The following is a 17,500-nucleotide window of genomic DNA, read 5'->3' on the forward strand; positions in this document are numbered from 1 at the left end:
GAGTGGGTGAGTGATGCTTACTTACACGCCACCGGTCACTACACTCAGCTGGTGACCGAATAGTTTCACCACTCGTTCCTTTATCCTCTTCAGTGCTGGGACACATTATTACCGTGAGATTTGTGTGCCATTAGACCATTGTATTGACACCTCACATTTTCAAGGAAGAAAATAGATAAAGACGACACTCCGCACTCCGCACTCCGTAGCTTGAGTTTGACGGTCTGTGCTACCAGGCTTACTTGCCCGCCATTTGAGAAACGTCACTCTTTCAGGTCTAAGCATGCTCCTCTCTCTCTCTCTCTCTCTCTCTCTCTCTCTCTCTCTCTCTCTCTCTCTCTCTCTCTCTGATGATGAGATGATGATGATGATAATGATGATAATAATAAGTTACAATGACTTCCAGTTACTGCAAACCGTACATACATTACAATGATTGCAAGCATACACACACACACACACACACACACACACACACACACACACACACACACACACACACACACACACACACACACACACACACACACACACACACACACACACACATATATATATATATATATATATATATATATATATATATATATATATATATATATATATATATATATATATATATATATATATATATGGAGCTCTAATGTATTATTGACTTGTATTTATTTTATTTAATTTTTTTGAGGTGCGGACTAGATTTTTCGTGCTCGCTTTAATAGTTTTGGGTACGGTACCGGAGGTGCGGAGGTGCTGTACCGAACCGAGGGTAAAAATTAAGATGCGGATGTACAGGTACGGACTATCTGCGTTTCGAGGTCCGGAGGAGCGGTACCAGACTACCCGATATCCAGTAACACACCCACCGCTGCAGAAGATTAATGGCCACAGTCTTCACTATTTTAATTCCTTCAGTACTGGGACACAGTTTTACCTTGAGATTTCTGTACGATTAGACCATTTCATTGACATTAGGAAGGGTCTATAGAGATCAAAAGATTAATGGCCACAGTCATCACTATTTTAATCCCACACATATATTTGTGAAGCTGTACACAATCACCAAATAGTAAGCAGGATGAATATGGAAACACGTCCTATTACTAAAAGGTTAACCCCTTCAATACTGGGACACATTTTTACCTGGAGTTTACAGACATTAAGAAGAGTCAATGGAGGTCAGAAGTTTAATATCCACAGTCTTCACTATTTCAACCCTTTCAGTACTGAGACACATTTCTACCTTGAGTTTGTACGATTAGACCATTTTACTGACATTAGGAAGAGTCTATGGAGGTCAGAAGATTAATGGCCAGAGCCTTCACTATTTTAATCCCCCACATATATTTCTGAAGCTGTAAAGAATCACCAAATAGTAAGCAGAATGTATATAGAAACACGTCATGGTACTGAAGGGATTAAAACTGGTCCTTAGAGAGCTGACATGGTGAACAGTAATTGGCTTGTATTTAGAAAGGTTATATTAGAGAAGGTTTAGTTGTAAGGCGCCGAGAGGAACAGGAACGCCATCTCATACATTAAGATTTACGTGTCGTGCGGTGGGTGGCAAGTGAGGCGAAAGAGGAAAAGGGGAAAGAGGAAAGTATTCTGTTCCCGACACTGCAAAAGGTAACGAGGAAACTTGGAGGGAAAAAAACACTGAATACTGATGACTTAGGTACGTTTTGAGTATGAATATGTGTACTAAATATGTATACCAGAGAGAGAGAGAGAGAGAGAGAGAGAGAGAGATTGTGGATTAGGGAAATGACCTTATTATAATTGGAAAGTAGCAGTCGTAGTGGTAGTAGTAGTAGTAGTAGTAGTAGTAGTAGTAGTAGTAGTAGTAGTAGTAGTAGTAGCAGAAGCATTGATAGTATTTGTAGTGGATAAATAGACGAGGAGGAGGAAGAAGAGGAGGAGAAGGAGGAATATTAAGAGATGAAGAAGAGAAGGAGGAGGAGAAGAAGGAGGAATATTAAGAGAGGAGAAGAAGAAGAAGAAGAAGAAGAAGAAGAAGAAGAAGAAGAAGAAGAAGAAGAAGAAGAAGGAAGAAAAAATGAGAAAGATGTTCCTAAGAGTTATAATCGTCTCCTCATCATTTTGCCCTCAAGAAATTCCATAACAACCAGTGCCTCTCTCTCTCTCTCTCTCTCTCTCTCTCTCTCTCTCTCTCTCTCTCTCTCTCTCGTCCTCTTAACGGTAGCCTGACATAATAATTTGGTGAGGTACGTGCTAATCTCTCCTCCAATCAGTCTAATCTTTTTTATTAAGCAGTTTGTGTGACTTGTTGTTGTTGTTGTTGTTGTTGTTGTTGTTGTTAATGGGACCTTTTGTGAGTGAGTGAGTGAGTGAGTGAATGAGAAAGTCAGTCAGTCAGTTATTTAAAGCAAGAGATGCCACAAGTCAGGCCCACACAGTTAGTCAGTCAGTCAGTCAGTCAGTCAATCAGTCAGTTAGTTAGTTAGTCAGTTAGTTAGTCAGTCAGTTAGTCAGTCAGTCAGTCAGTCAGTAAATCAGTTAACCATTCAGTCAGTCAGTCAGTCAGTCAATCAGTTAGCCATTCAGTCAGTCAGTCAGTCAGTCAGCGTGATGGCGCCGCTATTCACTGAACGAAGAGAACAAATAGACAAAAAATGAATAAAAAAGAATAAAAAAAACATGATAAAAACGAGAACTGGAGATAAAAATAGATCTTATCAATGTTTTTATTTTTTTTTTTTTTTTTTATTTGATGTTAGGGGTTATTACTCTCTCTCTCTCTCTCTCTCTCTCTCTCTCTCTCTCTCTCTCTCTCTCTCTCTCTCTCTCTCTCTCTCTCTCGCTCTCTCTTTCTAAATTGTAAATAAACCTTTTAATATATTTTTCTTTTCATATTTTCCTCTTTAAACTCAACACAAACAGTAATTTTTTAAAGTTTTTCTAATTATTTCCCTCCTTACATATTTCCCTTTCATATTTTTTTTTTTTTCATTTCAAAACATCATGTCAATTTGCATCCCATTTTCTTTGTTTCCCATCAGAATGAGTGTATTCAAATTTATGTATGTATATTTTTAAATGTCACATACTGGCTGTTTTACGTATGTATGTGTGTATGTATGTATGTATGTATTTTTTTGCAGGCATACGAGGTTGAAAGTATAGCAATTTCTCCTTTATTGATCTTCGTATGTATGAATAATGGAGAAATTGCTATAGTTTTCAATCTCGCATGCCTACAAGAAAATATATTACCTGGCTATACAAACATGTATGTATGTATGTATGTATGTATGTATGTATGTATGTTGGGCAAATCTACGCGGGTTTATTCAGTGTTTTGACTCTTCAATGTCCACCACAACATTTTACTGGGGTTCATTCACTATTTTGACCTTCCGATGCTCACCACAACATTTGCGTTACTGGAACAACTGAAATTCGTAGCAAAAGTGTTACAAAAGTCTTCTCAGTTTATTGTTTTCCTTCTTACAGTGGTCTAGTTTTTCTTGAAGGCTACGTAACTCTTAAAAAAAAAAAAAAGGTTAGCTACTCCCATCTTGTTCTTTGCTTCATATTTAGTCTATATTTACATTCATTATTTATTCCTCACTGTCTTGGAATATTTATGGGTAACAATCATGAAATCTTAACTCGAAGGAATTTTTTTTATCATTCTTCTTCCTTTTCCTGTCTGTGTAGCGGCAGACTTGTGGCTGTTGTCTTCAGTCCGTATTTAGAAACACTTTACTCTCACCAGGACTGTTTACCAAGGCCGCAGAGATGACTAGCGGGGTTTTCAAGAGTGTTTCTCCAGTTAATAGTGCAGAAATCTTGTCACTCTGCCTCTAGAACCGTAAAAGCACCTTGAAAAACGCTTTACTCTCTCACTAGGACAGTTTTCTAAGGCCACAGAGATGACTAGCGGGGTTTTCAAGAGTGTTTCTCCAGTTAATAGTGAAGAAATCTTGTCACTCTGCCTCTAGAACCGTCAAAATATAGAGATGTTGAATGTACTGTACTGTATTGCACTGCGCTGTGTTGGGTCGTGCTGGGTGAGTTAGTGTCTCGAAAAAAAAAGATTATATTGCCGCGTTCCTACAAGTTCATTGACCTTAGCGGAGTGAAGATCTGGAAGCCGGCCAAAGAGAAGGATGCTGTGTGTGTGTGTGTGTGTGTGTGTGTGTGTGTGTGTGTGTGTGTGTGTGTGTGTATTTGTCATTATATTTATTTGCTTATTCTTATTAACAGAGAGAGAGAGAGAGAGAGAGAGAGAGAGAGAGAGAGAGAGAGAGAGAGAGAGAGAGAGAGAGAGAGAGAGAGAGAGAGAGAGAGAGAGATGTGAGGAAAAGAAACCAATCATACGTAAATAAAAGATAAGTCATTAGGAGAGAGAGAGAGAGAGAGAGAGAGAGAGAGAGAGAGAGAGAGAGAGAGAGAGAGAGAGAGAAGAGAGACCATAAAAACAAAATCCTACCACACAACCTTTCCATAATAAACAAAAACAACAATTACACAACAGATAAAGAAGAAAAGAACAAATAAACAAGAAGAAGAAGAAGAAGAAGAAGAAGAAGAAGAAGAAGAAGAAGAAGAAGAAGAAGAAGAAGAAGAAGAAGAAGAAGAAAAATCAATGTATCTTGTTATTTATTTATCTATTTATTTATTTATTTATTCATTTGATGTATATATTCATTTTCTGCTTTTCCCTTCCTCTTTTCCCGCCAAAATTTGAATCCCTGCCTAAGTCTGTCTTGGTGAGGTGTGCGCGGTGAGGACGGGAAGTTAGTGAAGGAGGAAACTTAGCCAAGCCTTCTTCAGGTGGTGGTGGTGGTGGTGGTGGTGGTGGTGGTGGTGGTGGTGAGGGGAAAAAGATGATGTGAAGCTTATCTTTCTCGAGGACTTAAGATGAAGCTTTTCCTGGTGGTCACTCTCTCTCTCTCTCTCTCTCTCTCTCTCTCTCTCTCTCTCTCTCTCTCTCTCTCTCTCAGGTAACTAAATATATAATTAAGTTATGTTAATGAGTTAAATAAATACAAAATGTCGTTATTAGCTTCTATTTTCTATTTTTTTACCTGTACCTGTGCTTTGAGAGTCATCCAGGTGTTAATATTACCTGTACACCTGTGATTAGCAATAACGCCGCTATCTTACCTGCCATTAACCCTTCAGTACCAAGACGCGTTTTCATATTCATTCTGGTGACTATTTGGTGATTTTATACAGCTTGAGAAATTTATGTGGGGGATTAAAATAGTGAAGACTGTGGCCATTAATCTACTGACCTCCATAGACCCTTCCTAATGTCGGTAAAATGGTCTAATCGTACACAAATCTCAAGGTAAAAATGTGTCCCAGTATTGAAGGGGTTAGAATAGTGAAGACTGTGGCCATTAATATTCCGACCTCCATAGACCCTTCCTAATGTCAATAAAATGGTCTAATCCCACCAAAAATTCATGATAAAAATGCGTCCCGGTGCTGATTGGTTGTTAATTGGCACACTTACCTGCAGCCTCATGAAGCACACTAATGAGTCACAGGTGTTGCGTTGTTACCTGTGTGTGTGTGTGTGTGTGTGTGTGTGTGTGTGTGTGTGTGTGTGTGTGTGTGTGTGTGTGTGTGTGTGTGCACACACACACACACACACACACTACACACACACACACACACACACACACACACACACACACACACACACACACACACACACTGAAAAACATATTAATTACAGAACTACATGAGAAAAACAAGACGTGGAAGAGAAAAGAGAGAGAGAGAGAGAGAGAGAGAGAGAGAGAGAGAGAGAGAGAGAGAGAGAGAGAGAGAGAGAGAGAGAGAGAGAGAGAGAGAGAGAGAGAGAGAGAGAGAGAGAGAGAGAGAGAGAGAGAGAGAGAGAGCCTGAGAATAGGAAAATTACTTCAAGGCTAAAAGGAAAGACAACAACAACAACAACAACAACAACAACAACAACAACAACAAGTAAATATTTAGTTGTTTCTTTTATCATCGTTTATTTCCTGGAATTCTCGTAACACAACGCTCATGTAGACCTTTATTACTCTCTCTCTCTCTCTCTCTCTCTCTCTCTCTCTCTCTCTCTCTCTCTCTCTCTCTCTCTCTCTCTCTCTCTCTCCCAACCAAGATAAAATGTTTCTTATGTGATTATCAGATAACACGAGAGAGAGAGAGAGAGAGAGAGAGAGAGAGAGAGAGAGAGAGAGAGAGAGAAGGGGGATTGTTCATAGACACAGTAACGACAATCAAACACAGTGCCAGAATACATAAGCAAGTGGCACTCCTGTTCACAATGGCACTGATGACAGAGACACTAGCTCGCCCAATGACGGACACACACACACACACACACACACACACACACACACACACACACACACACACACACATACACACCAAACACCACTAAACACCACCAAACACACTCTAGACACCCAAAAAACACCCAAACACACACCAAAGCATCTGCAACACTCCCCATCACACACCACCACTGACGGAGGAGGTGGTGGTGGTGTTGGTGGTGATGGTGATGGTGGTGGAGGTGGTGGTGGTGATGGTGGTCGTGTCGTAGCATAAGTAGGCACCTCGTGGGAGCAACCATCACCACCACCAGTATAGTGCCAACTAGTGCCAAGGACAGTGCCATAGCCATTCTCAAGGTGCCACTCATTCTCAGGTAAGCGTGCCATACTTACCGTAACCTTGTGAGGAGGAGGAGGTGGAGGAGGAGGAGGAGGAGGAGGAGGAGGAGGAGGAGGAGGAGGGTGCCAGTGCCAATAAGGGTCAAGAACTATTGTCTCTAAGTCTGGCACTCTTGTTTTGGTTGTGTTGTGGCGTGATTTGTGTGCGTGTGAAGGAGAGAGAGAGAGAGAGAGAGAGAGAGAGAGAGAGAGAGAGAGAGAGAGAGAGAGAGAGAGAGAGAGAGAGAGAAAACAACAACCGGAAATACTTCTTCTAATCCTCTGGGCCAACACTCTTATCTCTCCGTCCTTTCCTCCACACACACACACACACACACACACACACACACACACACACACACACACACACACACACACACACACTCACACATTGTTTGTCAGGAAATAAAAACGAGTAATCAAGAAGTTTTAGAAAATATGACGTTATTGCTCTCTCTCTCTCTCTCTCTCTCTCTCTCTCTCTCTCTCTCTCTCTGGTGCTTCTTTTTTCTCGCTCTTCCGTTAATTTCCTTCATTAATTCTCTTTTATTTTGTGTTTTGCCTTTTATTTCTATTTCATGTACCCGCTTCCTATACTCTCTCTCTCTCTCTCTCTCTCTCTCTCTCTCTCTCTCTCTCAGGTCAAAGGAAGGTCATTTTCTCACATTTGTATCGGTGTTATTCGGTGTTCATCCAGCGAGTAGTGAGTTCAGCCTTTGTGTTGCTTGAATGGCGTAGCGTGAAGACAAAAGCGCGTCAGTGTGTTAGTTATGCCTCGTTCATAGTGTTGCGGAGTGAGTAGGTGTTGTTGTTGTTGTTGTTGTTGTTGTTGTTGTTGTTGTTGATTTTCTTCCTTATTTTTGTCTTTTTTTTGTCTTTTTGCTATCTTTTGTCACTATTTTCTTGTGTTTTTGTTTTTTTCTTCTTCTTCTTCTTCTGAGTGTTGTTATTATTCTTGTTTTTCTTGATTTCTTCCTTATTTTTTTTTGTCTTTTGTTGTTGTTGTTGTTGTTGTTGTTATTGCTGTTGTTTTTCTTGATTTCTGCCTTTTCTTGTCTTTTTTCTTTTTTTTCTATTTTTTCCTCTTGTTTTTTTTTTTGTGTGTCCTGAGTGTTGTTATTGTTGTTGTTTTCTTGATTTCTGCCTTTTTTTGTCTTGTTTTTTGTCTTTTTTGCTATTTTTGTCACTATTTCCTCTTGTTTTGTTTTTTTTTTTGTCTTCTGTCTTGTGAAGTGAATTACAAAAGTGTTGTTATTGTTATTGTTTTGTTGTTGTTGTTTTTTTCTTGATTTCTGTCTCCTTTTCTTTGTCTTTTTGTCTTTTTTGCTTTTCGTTATTTTTCCTGTTTTCATTTTTCCTATTTGCGTTGACATTGTTATTATTATTGTTTTTTTCCTATTTTCTTCTCTTGTTTTATATTTTGCCTTTCGTGTTCCTGTTTTTTTTCATTCTTCTTATTCCTATTCATATTTTTCCTCCTCTTTTCCTTATTCTTATTATCATCATTTTTCGCTTCTTCTCGTTCTTCTTCGTCTTTACCTTCTTTCTTATCATCTTCGTCTTCTTTATTACTAGCATTATTCAAACCACCACCACCACCACCACCACCAAAAGGCTGTGATGCGCAATAAACGCCGAGGCACACACAGGAACAGCCAGGCATCGTGTGTGTACCTGTGTAAATATAACAGGACGCTTATCAATACACCTCACCTGTCCTATTTGTACACAGGTGAGTGGCGAGCGATTAGTAAGTCAAGGGGAAGTCTGGGAGGAGGAGGAGGAGGAGGAGGAGGAGGAGGAGGAGGAGGAGATAAGAATAATGGTACGATTTGAGAGGAATTTGGACATGTGACGTGGAGATGAGGGAGATGAGTGGAGAAGAGTTAATATGCTTACCTATTACCTAACTCCCTCCTCCTCCTCCTCCTCCTCCTCCTCCTCCTTCTTCTCCTTCTATCATTTTTCCTACTTTTCTCTCTCTAACTTCCTTTCTCATCTCCCATCTTCCTCTTTCCCTTGCATTTCCTCTTTCTTCTTTTCCTTCTTCCTCCTTCGTTTATCAGTGTTTCTATTTCTTCTCCTCTTTATCTTCCCCTCCTCCACCCCTCTTCCTGTTTAGTCATTACATTATCTCTCTTTTTTCCTTTGTCCTATCAGCTCTCTCTCTCTCTCTCTCTCTCTCTCTCTCTCTCTCTCTCTCTCTCTCTCTCTCTCTCTCTCTCTCTCTCAATAAGTAAATAAAAACGTAAGATTTCACTTAAATTAATCTTTTACAGAGAGAGAGAGAGAGAGAGAGAGACCGGGAGGAGGGTGAGGGGCATTGGGTAGAGGTTAGTGCCAGATCTGGGTAGTGCCACGTCGCTTCAACATAGTGCCACCTTCAGTTATAGCTTGGCACTTGTGGTTAGCGGTTGGCACTCCGTTTCTGGTGCCGCGTCTGTGTTGAAAGACGTGTACTGCTCTTGTTATTATCATTATTATTTTATTATTATTATTATTATTATTATTATTATTATTATTATTATTATTGAGATTAATCGTTTCATCGTAAGGAGTTAAATATGAGATAATTATTACTATTATTCTTATTTTCACCTGTAATTATCAAAAGGACGATTTTTAAGTGTTATTAATTTGGTGTTAATATCAAGCGTTGTTTTCTCATGAACTGGAATATAAGAGAGCCATTTTTTTAACCTCTTCAGTACCATAACGCGTTTTCATATTCACTCTGCTTACTGTTTGGTGATTTTATACAGCTTCAGAAACTCATGTGGGTGGATTAGAATAGTGAAAACTGTGGCCATTAATCTTCTGACATCCATAGACTCTTCCTAATGTTTAACCGTTGAATCACACGCAAAACTCACGGTAGAAATGCGTCCCAGTAATGAAAGAGTTAAAATTACAAATTCATCGCCAAAACTCTCATTACTTAATATCAAAACACGATTTATTGTAGCCATATCTCGCCACGTGAATAGTAATTACTTTCCCACGAACCAAATATAACAAACAACAATTTTCAAACGCACACAAACTACAAATACGAGAAAGAAAATATTTAAGAACCATTTCCGACTTGAGGATTGAAAAGTTACAAATGAACATGCGTGATACAAAACTTCCCAATAATCCTTTCCTTCTTCGGGGCAAAAATCACGAAAGCTTCCCCGTTCTTGTGTGTTCCGAGCCTGCACCAATGAAGCGGCGGGCACGCGATGAGAAACTGACGAGAATAGAAGTGGGCGGATTAAAAATTGTGTATCTTTTTCTTAGCTAAGTGTAAAGGTAAAGGTGGAACAATAAAAAGGAGCATTGGAGTCGAGTTAAGCCTTTGTGTGTGTGTGTGTGTGTGTGTGTGTGTGTGTGTGTGTGTGTGTGTGTGTGTGTGTGTGTGTGTGTGTGTGTGTGTGTGTGTGTGTAAGCAACTTTCCTGCCGACTAGGAAAAAAAAAGCAGCTGGTATTATCTTTCTTTCAAACGGAAAATCCTGCTTGTGTGTGTGTGCGTGTGTGTGTGTATATGTGTGCGTTTATGTATACGTGTGTGTGTGTGTGTGTGTGTGTGTGTGTGTGTGTGTGTGTGTGTGTGTGTGTGTGTGTGTGTGTGTGTAAACGTTTAGTTGTATTTCTGAGAGCGCGTCGTGGTAATAGAAAACAATGTAGGGAAATCAGAGTCAGCTGTAGAATGATGTAACTCGGATGTCATTGGTGGTGGTGGTGGTGGCAGTCGTTGTGTCAGTGGTGTTGGTGGTGTGGTCGAGCAGTGTTGTGTTGCAGTGGCAGTGAGCAGAAGTGAGGTAAGCAGATGTAGTGTCTTAAAAGTGTGGTGGTGGTGGTGGTGTTGATGGTAGCAGTGGTGATGGTGGTGGTGGTGGTGATGGTAGCAGTGGTGGTGGTGGTGGTGGTGATGGTGGTGGTGTTATTTGTATAGTTTGTTTACGAGTCAGTGTAAGATCTTGGCTAGCAATGGTGATGCAGCTGTGTGTGTAATTCACCTCGGTCGTCTGCTGGTCACCCAGCCAGTCTTTCCCATTACGGAGCGAGCTCAGAGCTCATAGACCGTGTGTGTGTGTGTGTGTGTGTGTGTGTGTGTGTGTGGAAGAATGCATACATGAAAACACTTCTAGCTTTGTATTGAGTTATGAGAGAGAGAGAGAGAGAGAGAGAGTGTGTGTGTGTGTGTGTGTGTGTGTGTGTGTGTGTGTCCATTACTTCATATTTCTCTCTCTCTCTCTCTCTCTCTCTCTCTCTCTCTCTCTCTCTCTCTCTCTCTCTCTCTCTCTCACTCAACCCTCTTTACTACATTCCCTCATTCCCTCACCTTTCCTGAAACACACCCACTAACCACACAAAACCACGACAAACAAACTATCTCTCTATCTCTCTCTATCTCACTATTCTCTATCTCCTCCTCTATCTCCTTATCTTCATCTTCATATCCCCTTCTTTCACTCCTTATCTCTCCTTGTCTTCCTGCCTTTCAGCCTTCAATCCTTCAAGTTTCCACACGGCTAATTCTGAATCAGGTTACACAGCGCTCCAGCATCTTCACCTGTAGGGAATCTAGGTGTAAGTGAAGGCAGGTGGCTCAGGGAAGCAACAAGAGGCCGGGGTTGGCTAGGGGTATATTGGGGGGATGTCCCTTTCATATAACAAGTCTAGACGCGTCTTTTGCTGCTTCGTTGGAATTTTAATCGTCTGACACAATACTGAAAGACATGTCAAGGAGAAGAACGACTGAGGGGAGGCTAGGGGAGGCTGAGGGAGGGAAGCAGGAACGGTTTGTGTTCGATTCCCCTACTTTCCTCTTTGGCTTCAGTTGTTCTGTTGTTGTTTCACGAATTCGGACGCTGGTTTGATACACGTACGTTACTTGTGCACTTACAGGTCCATGTACGTGGTGGTAATGATACGTACGTGTGGGAGCGTGTGGTTTGTTAGTGTGTCAGTGTTGCGAGTGTGGCGTGTGTTGGTGGACGTTTGGGTGGTGAGGCGGAGAGGAGGCGAGAGAAAGGAGGGACAGATTGCGAGTAGTGATGGGGACTGAATTATCACGAGGTCTTGTGTGTGTGTGTGTGTGTGTGTGTGTGTGTGTGTGTGTGTGTAAGCGTGTGTGAGTTAGTGGGGCATTATGAGGAAATCTTCGTGGTTTTTGTGGCGACATTGCGAGTGTGGCGTGTGGAGTGTGGAGTGTGGGTCAGTGTGATGAGGTGGTGTTGACTCAGTGCCTCAGTTGCCGTGGTGTTCTCTCCCCACAAGCTCCTCTCCTCTGTGTCTGGTACAGCTGGAGCGGCGCGAGTTGCTGCGGAGCGTGAGAGCGTGAGGCGGAGACAGTGACAGTGACTCAAATGGGGGGGGAGCGAGAGGCAGGACGCACACAAAGCAGGCAGGAGTGTGTGGCCGCCGCTAGGGTGCCAGCGTGCCAGGGTGCCAGTGCAGATGAGAAGGAGAGTGCATAGGTCACACAGATAGCAGGAAGCATTGTGACACTCTGCTTATCTGCTCAACAGGACAGGACAGGACAGAGGGGGAGCCACCCATCCCACACCACCTTGTCTCACATATCATGCCCGCCCACGTGCACACCACCACTCACACACACACACACACACACACACACACCCCACACACAGTCGCTCAGGCACACAAACGCCTCAGTGCCTGGTGTGGTGTGTGTGAGGGCGGGGCGCTGCCAGGGAGGAAAACTACAGACGCAGCAAGCACAGCAGGCGGCGCCAACGCTGCTGGCAGGCACATCGGCACCTGGAGCAGCCGGAACAAAGGCGTGTGTGAAGGTAAAAAGGGATCGCCAGACAGCGGGGCGGGGGCAGGATGGGGGCAGGGGCAAGAACAAGAGTGGCACGGGGAGAGGTGATAGTCGGGGCGCGGGGCACATCAAGCGGCAGGGTAGCAGTGGTGCCTGGGTCACAGTGGTGCGGGGCGTGAGGGCAGCCAGGGGTGAGTGAGGCGGTGAGGCGGCGTGGTCACTGCTCACCCACCAGCCCGGCGCGGCGTTATCGTGGCGTGAGGCGAGGGACGGCCAGGGCGTGTGCCGATACCACCGCCGCCGCTGCGAGGCTCGTAGCTTGAAGGGAAAAACTGTCGCCCTAGATAACCTGGCCTCTCATGCGCGCCCTCACAACACACGACCGTCGTTTGTTTTGTCATTATCGCAGCGGGAGTGTCGGTGCGGGGCCAGCGGGTGGGTGGGTGGTGGGCGGAGGGCTGGGTGGTGGAGGCGTCAGGAGCAGCGGAATGGTAGTGGGGAGGGGGGGAGATCACATGAAAGGAGTGCGGCGAGGGCGTCCCCCAAGGTTGTGCCGCGGCAGGTGGCGACTAATGGGTGGGTGGATGTAATGCTGCGACCACAACAAATCCGCTCCACAACAAAGGCGTCCCTCAAGGTGAACGTGGACGCGGCGACAGTTTGTGTTTGATGGCGGTCATGTTGAGGCAGCGACGGACAGCAGTGAGGCGCACGTAACACACTCCCGCCAAGGATGAAGTCAGGAAAAAACCGCTACTTTGATGTATCTCATTACCAAAGCTGAGTGTTGGAGTCATTCGCTGTAAACCTTAGGGAACAAAAAAAAAATAAAATAAAAACAGACTGACCAGAGGCGCTTCAGAAAATAGAGTTGGACTTACGTATGCTCGTATTATCAAACCCTTCTGTGCTTTTCCTCTACTACTTCAAAAGGCTTTATTCAAGTCTACTCGAGTTTTTTTGTTTGTTTTTTGTACGGTTCTAGAGGCAGACTGATAAGATTTCTACATTATCAACTGAAGAAACACTTAAAAACCCCGCTAGTTATCTCCGTGGCCTTGGAAAATAGTCGTGGTGAGAGAGCAGAATGTTTTTCAAAGGTGTTTTTATAAAATTCTAGAAGCAAATTAATATGATTTCTTCATTATTAACTAGAGAAACATTCTTGAAAAACCCGGTAGTCATCTCTTTGGCCTTAGAAAATAGTCGTGGGGAGAGAGAAGAGAGATTTTTAAGATGTTTTTACTGTTCTAGAGGCAGAGTGACAAGATTTCTGCATTATTAACTGGAGAAATTCTTGAAAAACTCGTTAGTCATCTCTGTGGCTTTGGAGAATAGTCGTGTTAAGAAAGAAGAGCGTTTCTGAATACTGATCTTAGACGCAAAAAACGGTGCAAAAAACACATCATTGGCCGAGCTGTCTTTGTGCTTCTCTCTTGTAACAGTGAGTCGCGGACCGTAGATTAAACCCATATGCAGAAACGCTTTGCACTTCTACCACGACTGTATTCAAAGGCCACAGAGGTGATTAGCCGCGTTCTTAACCCCTTGAGTACCAGGACGCGTTTCTATATTCATTCTGCTTACTATTTGGTCATTTTATACAGCTTCAGAAACTTGTGTGGGGATTGAAATAGTGAAGACCGTGGCCATTAATCTTCTGACCTCCATAGACCCTTTGCTAGTGTCAATAAAATGGTCTAATCGTACACAAATCTCAAGGTAAAAATGTGTCTCAGTATTGAAGAAATTAAGCCTGTTTCTCCATTTTATTACTGTGGTTTTTTTTTTATATTTGACTAAAACGGTAAGAACAATGATAATAACATAAGAAAGACTCATGTAGTTTCAAGTAGAGCCTTTGAGAGTGGTGGATGTGCAGTGGTAAGTGTCTCAGAACGCGATCCTCTTTCCGTATTCAGTTATAATCCCCCACATGAGTTCCTGAAGCTGTATAAACTCACCAAATAGTAACCAGAGTGAATATGAAAACGCATCCTGCTACTAAAGGGTTTAAACTCACTCCCTACCCCCCCACACACACACACTCCGTCACACTCACTTCACTCTGGCCATCACCACAGCTTAGGAAACTCTTCGTCAAACAGAGTGACACAAAAATGACGTAAAAACCAGGATATGAAAGGGAAATTAAGCCACTCTTCTCAAGTTAGACATGTTCTTAAGACAAAATTGTACTGAATCTGCAAATTAACCCTTTCAGTACCGGGACACATGTTTACCTTGAGATTTGTGCACGATTAGACCATTTTATTGACATTGGGAAGGGTCTATGGAGGTCAGAAGATTAATGGCTACAGTCTTCACTATTTTAATCCCTCAAGAAGGTTTCTGAAGGTGTATAAAGTCAGCAAACAGTAAGCAGAGTGAAGATGGAAACGTGTCATGGTACTGAAGGGGTTAATATCAGCAGGGCATTCAAGAAAATTGATGGGAATGTAAGATTATGTAATTTGATCTGGTTTGGTTCAATTGATACTAGTTTTGTGCGGTACAGAGAGAGAGAGAGAGAGAGAGAGAGAGAGAGAGAGAGAGAGAGAGAGAGAGAGAGAGAGAGAGAGAGAGAGAGAATAAGGAATCGTGTTATGATACTGAAGAGGTTAAAAATGGTTCTCTTATATTCACCATTCACCATCCAGTTGAAGATACTCGTGTTTTCAAGAGTGTTTTTTTATGTTTCTGGTGATTAATTTGCAACATTTCTAGTTTATTAAAAGGAGAAACTGTCTTGAAAACTCAGGCTATTTGTCTCTGTGGCCTTGGAAAACTGTCGTTGTGAGAGAGGAAGGCGTTTCTCAATACGAGCGTTAATAGGATGGAGGTCACCACTGCACAGTCCATCCCGCTGGTGTGTCCTTGTGCGGCGACGGGACCAACAAGCAAATGGGAGCCTGGGACTGTGGGACGCCGTTACGAAACACTTCATTCCACTGTCCTGATCTCCTTTGCTCTCAGTCTTAACAACCTCCTCTGAAAGTCACCAGAATCCACACTTGTCTTCTTGATTCTATTAGTTCGGCAGGTTTTTGAGAAGTTTTAGGATTTTCAAGTGTTTCGATTTTGTAGGAGCCGTGTGAAGGGTTTAGTGGAAGGTGTTTGTGGGTTGACAAGAATAGTGGAATAGTTTAGTGGTGTTAGTGGAAGGTTAGGTTAGGTTAGGTTAGGTTAGCTGGAAAATTTGGTTAGGTTAGGTTAGGTTTGGTTAGATGGAAGGTTTGAGAACAGTTTGGTGGTGTTAGTGGAGGGTTTGAGAACAGTTTGGTGGTGTTAGTGGAAGGTTTGAGAACAGTTTGGTGGTGTTAGTGGAAGGTTTGAGAACAGTTTGGTGGTGTTAGTGGAAGGTTTGAGAACAGTTTGGTGGTGTTAGTGGAAGGTTTGAGAACAGTTTGGTGGTGTTAGTGGAAGGTTTGAGAACAGTTTGGTGGTGTTAGTGGAGGGTTTGAGAACAGTTTGGTGGTGTTAGTGGAAGGCATCAGAACAGTTTGGTGGTGTTAGTGGAAGGTATCAGAACAGTTTGGTGGTGTTAGTGGAAGGTTTGAGAACAGTTTGGTGGTGTTAGTGGAAGGTTTGAGAACAGTTTGGTGGTGTTAGTGGAAGGTTTGAGAACAGTTTGGTGGTGTTAGTGGAAGGTTTGAGAACAGTTTGGTGGTGTTAGTGGAAGGTTTGAGAACAGTTTGGTGGTGTTAGTGGAAGGTTTGAGAACAGTTTGGTGGTGTTAGTGGAAGGTTTGAGAACAGTTTGGTGGTGTTAGTGGAAGGTTTGAGAACAGTTTGGTGGTGTTAGTGGAAGGTTTGAGAACAGTTTGGTGGTGTTAGTGGAAGGTTTGAGAACAGTTTGGTGGTGTTAGTGGAAGGGAACAGTTTGGTGGTGTTAGTTTGAGAACAGTTTGGTGGTGTTAGTGGAAGGTTTGAGAACAGTTTGGTGGTGTTAGTGGAAGGTTTGAGAACAGTTTGGTGGTGTTAGTGGAAGGTTTGAGAACAGTTTGGTGGTGTTAGTGGAAGGTTTGAGAACAGTTTGGTGGTGTTAGTGGAAGGTTTGAGAACAGTTTGGTGGTGTTAGTGGAAGGTTTGAGAACAGTTTGGTGGTGTTAGTGGAAGGTTTGAGAACAGTTTGGTGGTGTTAGTGGAAGGTTTGAGAACAGTTTGGTGGTGTTAGTGGAAGGTTTGAGAACAGTTTGGTGGTGTTAGTGGAAGGTTTGAGAACAGTTTGGTGGTGTTAGTGGAAGGTTTGAGAACAGTTTGGTGGTGTTAGTGGAAGGTTTGAGAACAGTTTGGTGGTGTTAGTGGAAGGTTTGAGAACAGTTTGGTGGTGTTAGTGGAAGGTTTGAGAACAGTTTGGTGGTGTTAGTGGAAGGTTTGAGAACAGTTTGGTGGTGTTAGTGGAAGGTTTGAGAACAGTTTGGTGGTGTTAGTGGAAGGTTTGAGAACAGTTTGGTGGTGTTAGTGGAAGGTTTGAGAACAGTTTGGTGGTGTTAGTGGAAGGTTTGAGAACAGTTTGGTGGTGTTAGTGGAAGGTTTGAGAACAGTTTGGTGGTGTTAGTGGAAGGTTTGAGAACAGTTTGGTGGTGTTAGTGGAAGGTTTGAGAACAGTTTGGTGGTGTTAGTGGAAGGTTTGAGAACAGTTTGGTGGTGTTAGTGGAGAAAGTGTTTGAGAACAGTTTGGTGGTGTTAGTGGAAGGTTTGAGAACAGTTTGGTGGTGTTAGTGGAAGGTTTGAGAACAGTTTGGTGGTGTTAGTGGAAGGTTTGAGAACAGTTTGGTGGTGTTAGTGGAAGGTTTGAGAACAGTTTGGTGGTGTTAGTGGAAGGTTTGAGAACAGTTTGGTGGTGTTAGTGGAAGGTTTGAGAACAGTTTGGTGGTGTTAGTGGAAGGTTTGAGAACAGTTGGTGGTGGAAGGTTAGTGAAAGGTTTGAGAACAGTTTGGTGGTGTTAGTGGAAGGTTTGAGAACAGTTTGGTGGTGTTAGTGGAAGGTTTGAGAACAGTTTGGTGGTGTTAGTGGAAGGTTTGAGAACAGTTTGGTGGTGTT

The 17,500-nt window shown here is 42.6% G+C and overlaps 1 protein-coding gene across 7 annotated transcripts in view; it reads left to right on the top strand.

The window, feature by feature from the left end:
• LOC123513639 overlaps nt 1-17,500 on the top strand; it is a 107,635-nt gene that overhangs the window by 32,330 nt on the left and 57,805 nt on the right. The window contains exon 1 of one of the 7 annotated variants that reach the window (XM_045270907.1): nt 9,059-9,136. The exons of 1 other annotated variant lie outside the window; for it this stretch is intronic. The gene's annotated coding sequence lies outside the window, so the exon portion shown is untranslated. Of the gene's footprint in view, nt 1-9,058; nt 9,148-11,829; nt 12,483-17,500 lie in introns of those variants that run through there. 5 more of the 7 variants (XM_045270909.1, XM_045270908.1, XM_045270913.1 and 2 more) reach the window with 5 other exon arrangements.

This window comes from Portunus trituberculatus, chromosome 36, assembly GCF_017591435.1.
Source record: "Portunus trituberculatus isolate SZX2019 chromosome 36, ASM1759143v1, whole genome shotgun sequence".
Lineage (NCBI taxonomy): Eukaryota > Metazoa > Arthropoda > Malacostraca > Decapoda > Portunidae > Portunus > Portunus trituberculatus.